Source organism: Nerophis ophidion, linkage group LG05 (genome assembly GCF_033978795.1).
Source record: "Nerophis ophidion isolate RoL-2023_Sa linkage group LG05, RoL_Noph_v1.0, whole genome shotgun sequence".
NCBI classification, from domain to species: domain Eukaryota; kingdom Metazoa; phylum Chordata; class Actinopteri; order Syngnathiformes; family Syngnathidae; genus Nerophis; species Nerophis ophidion.
The window spans coordinates 80,343,227-80,350,632 of NC_084615.1; the positions used below are offsets into that span (position 1 = coordinate 80,343,227).

The 7,406-nt window shown below is 36.1% G+C and overlaps 1 protein-coding gene across 1 annotated transcript in view; it reads right to left on the reverse strand.

Annotated features, from left to right (window-relative positions):
* Positions 1 to 2,617, reverse strand: part of csf1ra (colony stimulating factor 1 receptor, a) — a 71,117-nt gene extending 68,500 nt beyond the window's left edge. The window contains exon 1 of the mRNA XM_061902134.1: positions 18 to 2,617. The gene's annotated coding sequence lies outside the window, so the exon portion shown is untranslated. The remainder of the gene's footprint in view (positions 1 to 17) is intronic.
* Positions 2,618 to 7,406: the final 4,789 nt, after the last annotated feature.

Sequence of the window (7,406 nt, forward strand, 5' to 3'; positions counted from 1 at the left end):
ATATAAAAAGTACTCACCTGTCAGAGAGTACGATGATTTGGTGATATTGACGAATTGAATGTTTGATCATCAGGAGCAGACCCGGCAGTCTCCTCCTGCCCCCTGCTTCTCCTTCCTGCTTGTTTACACCACTCAAGACAACACAGCAAATCTTTCAGGCAGAGATTGACCGTGTGTGTGTGTGTGTGTGTGTGTGTGTGTGTGTGTGTGTGTGTGTGAAAGGATAGAAGGCGGTTCTGCATAATATGCTCAACTAATTAATGAGGCAGCTCCAAGGCGAAATTCTCCCAAGACGAGAAAGCTGCTTCTGCCTGCGAGCTTCAACGGGCGGAGGAAAGACAAGAAAATAAATTGGATGCAAGAACTTTGTGCGCTAATCGTCATTTATTGTCATCCACAAAAACATATTGTGAGTAGCTTTGGTAGAGTAGCTTTGAACGCAGCGGACAGGAAGTTACACAAAGTGTGTGTGTGTGTGTGTGTGTGTGTGTGTGTGTGTGTGTGTGTGTGTGTGTGTGTGTGTGTGTGTGTGTGTGTGTGTGTGTGTGTGTGCAGTAGCCCTTCAACGTCAGCAATGTGCTGCAATAATACTGTCCATGTCAAAGAAAGGCACTCGTTTGTTTCAGTTGGTGCGCAGGCAGTGATACGCTGTGTTTAATTCTTTTTTTTTTTTTTTTCATGCAGTCACCCCAAATTGGCTTCTCTTCGCTGTAACAACCACACATCCTCGCTGGCAGGCGGAAAAACATAAATCTCTAGTTTGTCTAAATCAGGGGTGCCCACACTTTTTCAGCAGGCGAGCTACTTTGACCATATATATATATATATATATATATATATATATTAGGGATGCATCGATAAATCGGTAACCGAATATATTCGGCCGAATATGGCAAAAAAAGCCACATTCGGCCTTCGGTGGAATGAGTTAAAAACAAGGCCGAATAGTGGCGTGTGACGCAGGTTTTTGACGCGGTGACGCAATCAACCAACGTGCGGTGACGTTGGATATGTTGTGTACCTGTATAAGTGTATGAGGTTACAAGCACACACTTAATTGAGATTTAGTGGGGCCTCTGTTTACATTACTAGCCTGTTGTGTAGGCTACCTGTATAAGTGTATGAGGTTACAAGCACACACTTATTGAGATTTACTTGAGTCTTCTGTTTACATTATTAGTCTGTTGTGTAGGCTACCTGTATAAGTGTATGAGGTTACAAGCACACACTTATTGAGATTTACTTGAGCCTTCTGTTTACATTATTAGCCTGTTGTGTAGGCTACCTGTATAAGTGTATGAGGTTACAAGCACACACTTATTGAGATTTACTTGAGCCTTCTGTTTACATTATTAGCCTGTTGTGTAGGCTACCTGTATAAGTGTATGAGGTTACAAGCACACACTTATTGAGATTTACTTAAGCCTTCTGTTTACATTATTAGCCTGTTGTGTAGGCTACCTGTATAAGTGTATGAGGTTACATGCACACACTTATTGAGATTTAGTGGGGCCTCTGTTTACATTATTAGCCTGTTGTGTAGGCTACCTGTATAAGTGTATGAGGTTACAAGTACACACTTATTGAGATTTACTTAAGCCTTCTGTTTACATTATTAGCCTGTTGTGTAGGCTACCTGTATAAGTGTATGAGGTTACAAGCACACACTTATTGAGATTTACTTAAGCCTTCTGTTTACATTATTAGCCTGTTGTGTAGGCTACCTGTATAAGTGTATGAGGTTACAAGCACACACTTATTGAGATTTACTTGAGCCTTCTGTTTACATTATTAGCATATCTACTGTGGCTAAGCAGACTTTTGCCAAAAGGACAATAATTCATTTGTTGTGGGTTTATCCACTTTAATGCACTTTATTTTTTTTTGGAATGCATGTTTTGTTTGAAGGCCTAATATAAATGATAAACTTTGTGCTTTTTTTGAAAACCAAAGGCTGCTGGAATATTTAAAAAAATTCAATATTCAATAAAAAATTACTTTATTTGAAAAACATGTCTAAATACAAAATATTTTTCTAGGGTATTTATGCAATATAAAAAAAAATTGTGAAAAACTGCATTCATTATTCGGCCAAGCGTTTAAATTTTATTCGGCTTCGGCCACAAATTTTCATTTCGGTGCATCCCTAATATATATATATATATATATATATATATATATATATATATATATATATATATATATATATGTGTGTGTGTGATGTCCGATAATGGCTTTTCTGCCAATATCCGATATTGTCCAACTCTTAATTACCGATTCCAATATCAACCGATACAGATACATACAGTCATGGAATGAACACATTATTATGCCTAATTTAGTTGTGACGCCCCGCTGGATGCATTAAACAATGTAACATTAAACAATGCAGCATTAAACAATGCAACATTAAACAATGTAACATTAAACAATGTAACATTAAACAATGTAACATTAAACAATGTAACATTAAACAATGCAACATTAAACAATGCAACATTAAACAATGCAACATTAAACAATGCAACATTAAACAATGTAACATTAAACAATGTAACATTAAACAATGTAACATTAAACAATGTAACATTAAACAATGCAACATTAAACAATGCAGCATTAAACAATGCAACATTAAACAATGTAACATTAAACAATGTAACATTAAACAATGTAACATTAAACAATGCAACATTAAACAATGCAGCATTAAACAATGCAACATTAAGATAATGCAACATTAAACAATGTAACATGAAACAATGTAACATTAAACAATGTAACATTAAACAATGTAACATTAAACAATGTAACATTAAACAATGCAACATTAAACAATGTAACATTAAACAATGTAACATTAAACAATGTAACATTAAACAATGTAACATTAAACAATGTAACATTAAACAATGCAGCATTAAACAATGTAACATTAAACAATGTAACATTAAACAATGTAACATTAAACAATGCAACATTAAACAATGCAGCATTAAACAATACAACATTAAGATAATGCAACATTAAACAATGTAACATGAAACAATGTAACATTAAACAATGTAACATTAAACAATGTAACATTAAACAATGTAACATTAAACAATGCAACATTAAACAATGTAACATTAAACAATGTAACATTAAACAATGTAACATTAAACAATGTAACATTAAACAATGTAACATTAAACAATGTAACATTAAACAATGTAACATTAAACAATGCAGCATTAAACAATGCAACATTAAACAAGGCAACATTAAACAATGTAACATTAAACAATGTAACATTAAACAATGTACCATTAAACAATGTAACAAACAATGTAACATTAAACAAGGTAACATTAAACAATGTAACATTAAACAATGTAACATTAAACAATGTAACATTAAACAATGTAACATTAAACAATGTAACATTAAACAATGCAACATTAAACAATGCAGCATTAAACAATGTAACATTAAACAATGTAACATTAAACAATGTAACATTAAACAATGTAACATTAAACAATGCAACATTAAACAATGTAACATTAAACAATGTAACATTAAACAATGTAACATTAAACAATGTAACATTAAACAATGTAACATTAAACAATGTAACATTAAACAATGCAACATTAAACAATGTAACATTAAACAATGTAACATTAAACAATGTAACATTAAACAATGTAACATTAAACAATGCAACATTAAACAATGTAACATTAAACAATGTAACATTAAACAATGTAACAAGGTGGGCCACCGGTGCGAAGGACGTTCAATTCTCAGCAGTCCTGTTACTAAAATGTTTTGAAAAATATTTTTGTTGTAAAGTCCCTATAATGCTGTAATTTGCTTTTAATGACCATAGATCATAATTTACTAGTTCTGTGCTAAAAACACACTCCTGTTATTTTCAGACCTAATTTTTTTTAAATGATTTATCCTCGGCTTTTACAAAAATTAAACAAACTACACATTGTGTGTACTATAATTCAATATGTGATTTAAAAAAAATCATATTTAGAGTTAAAAAATATACTTTAAGATTAACAACAAATTCAGTGGAATGAACCCTTCGGAATGACGAAAAACTTGGTCAAAACTAACCGTTTGTTGACCAATTACTCAATTAAAAGGTGTCTGAAGACTTTTGTCACTTTACAGTTGATTTGTCCAAAGCACACTTTGAAAAAGTGACGCACATATGCAGGCTAATTTAAATAAATGATAAATGGGTTGTACTTGTATAGCACTTTTCTACCTTCAAGGTACTCAAAGCACTTTGACACTACTTCCACATTCACACACTGATGGAGGGAGCTGCCATGCAAGGCGCTAACCAGCACCCATCAGGAGCAAGGGTGAAGTGTCTTGCTCAGGACACAACGGACGAGACGAGATTGGTACTAGGTGGGATTGAACCAGGAACCCTTAGGTTGTGCACGGCCACTCTCCCACTGAGCCTCACCATCATTATAAGTATATTGTATTTTTTTGAGAGCTTCTAATATTTTAGCTCAGCAGTACCTAGACTTTTTCCACCAAGGGCCGTATACTGAAAAGTCAAGTATGGAGGGTTCCTTTTTTTTAAATTATTTACATTTAAAAAGAATGCTAACATCATATTATAATATATATATATATATATATATATATATATATATATATATATATATATATATATATATATATATATAATGTTATAGGTGACAAAGTGCATTATTATCAATTACTTGTTTAACAATCTCAGCTTTTTCTCATTACATTCTGAATTATTGCTTTTTTCTTGCATTTTACTGTTGTTCTTTTAAATATTAATAAGTTATTACTTGAAAATACTACATTTTTGCAGACACACTAGGTATTTTCGCACAAATTTCGGCATCAGTATCGAAACCCGCCTAACTTTTACCTTGTATCGGATCAGAAAGAAAATGAGTGGTATCGCACCTCACTATCTTAGTTTAATCAAGATTTGTCCGCGTGCCAGCGAGAACTTTGCAGTCAAACACTTTTAACAAATTAAACAACGCTAATGTACCTTTATCATGAAATTGACATATATTTTCTACATAAAGTGCAAATCTGGCACATGAACTCCACATGAAGGCATACACACGTCTTGGAAACATAAAACATAACTCAGAACTCATTCAAAAGGACAACAAACATATCGTCTTCTCATTATTATTAGTTTATGCAACTACAACCATCTATTACTGTAATGACCCAAATATCCAGCCATTCATCCATTTTCTACAGCTTGTCCCTTTCAGGGTCGCTGGAGACTCAGCTGCAATCGGGCGGAAGGCGGCGTACACCCTGGACAAGTCGCCACCTCATCACAGGGCCAACACAGACAACATTCACACACTAGGGACCATTTAGTGTTGCCAATCAACCTATCCCCAGGTGCATGTCTTTGGAGGTGGGAGGGGCCTATCCCCAGGTGCATGTCTTTGGAGGTGGGAGGATACCGTATTTCCTTGAATTGCCGCCGGGCATATAGTATGCACCTGACTTGAATTACTGCCAAGTCAAACTCTCTTCGCAAAATAATTAACGCATGTTTAGTATTACCGCGCGGTCAAACTCGTGATGTCACGAGTGACACTTCACCTGTCATCATTTTCAAAATGGAGAAGGCTGCTTTCAATCATTTGAAATCGCATAAAGGGAAGAAGATTAAGAGCTATTCAGTAGGATTTAAGGTCCAAACTATTGAATACCGGTATGGTAAAAAGAACAGTAAGCAACTATGTTTTATGAATATACCGGTACCTGTGGAGACGTGGAGCCGACGGTCCGACAGACAGGCAGGGCACGCTGGAGCTTGGCCCAAGATGGCGGCGAGGAGACGGCGAGCGAGTGGAGAGGAGGAGCAGAAGAGCGACCTGGACTGAGGTTTTATTGAAAAATAAACAAAGTCAAATTGTTTGACTTTGTTTATTTTTCAATAAAACTTCAAAAATAAACAAAGTCAAATTGTTTGACTTTGTTTATTTTTCAATAAAACCTCAGTCCAGGTCGCTCTTCTGCTCCTCCTCTCCACTCGCTCGCCGTCTCCTCGCCGCCATCTTGGGCCAGGCTCCAGCGTCCTTCCTTGGTGGTCCTGGGAACCCGCAAGACGACGGCTTGAGACCGTCACAGTACCGTAGCTGCGTGTGTCCAATATGAGTCATTAAATGACTTTCGCCTCCTGGTGGTAGAGGGCGCTAGTGGTCCTTCTTGCGACTACTCGGCTGCAGAAGAAGTGAAATGAATGACGTGATGTGTGCTGGGACGGATATGACGGACCTTCTGATAGCAGTTTTCTAAACTGGACTTTCAATCGAAGCAGGAGGTAATAAAGGAAGTGAAGTGAAGTGAATTATATTTATATAGCGCTTCTTCTCTAGTGACTCAAAGCGCTTTACATAGTGACACCCAATATCTAAGTTACATTTAAAGCAGTGTGGGTGGCACTGGGAGCAGGTGGGTCAAGTGTCTTGCCCAAGGACACAACGGCAGTGACTAGGATGGCGGAAGCGGGAATCGAACCTGCAACCCTCAAGTTGCTGGCACGGCCGCTCTACCAACCGAGCTAAACCGCCCCGGAAGATCTCCATTGAGACAGAGAGACTTTTAAAACTGAAGAAAGATAAGGAAGACTTCTATAAACAAGTTATCGATGCTTTTGATCAGAAGGAGCTGGCATGGACTTCATTTATAAGTAAAGGTAAGACCATAATAACGTTTTTTTTATTAAATGAGCTTTTCATGATGGTATCCTTACATCACACTTAATTTTTTACTGCATGCCTTTGGTAAGTGCCGGAGTGAGAAGAGGTTTTAAAATAATTAGCGCATGCTTACTTTTACCGCATGCCTTTGGTAAGCGCAGGAGTGAGAAGAGGTTTTAGATTAATTAGCCCCCCGGCGGCAATTCAAGGAAATACAGTATAACATGTTTTTAATATCAGTGACTGATTATATATTATCATATGAATATTATATCATGTTGCTTGTTTGATAACATTTACGTAATTTTTTTCTGTGTCCGGCTCCCTGGGGCGTGTGAGTGACGGGAAGAAAAGCTCTGGTCCGCTTGGGGAGAAAGTCCTTTCGGACTCTCTTCTTGTAATATTGTATTTGGGTCAATACAGTGTGAAGGAATATGAAAAGAGTGCATAGAACATCAGACTGCATTCCACCAGGTTGTGGTTTGCTTGTACTTGTTTCTTAATATAAGACCTAGGTATCAAACATGTGTAACAGTCATGAATACTTCTAAGTTGCATAAAAATAGCTGATTAAAGACAGGAAATATGCTACAATATGGTGAGGAATGTACCGTGGCAGTGTTCTAATAGTGACACCATCATGCTGATTATTGATGGACGTTTAGAGGCAATAAG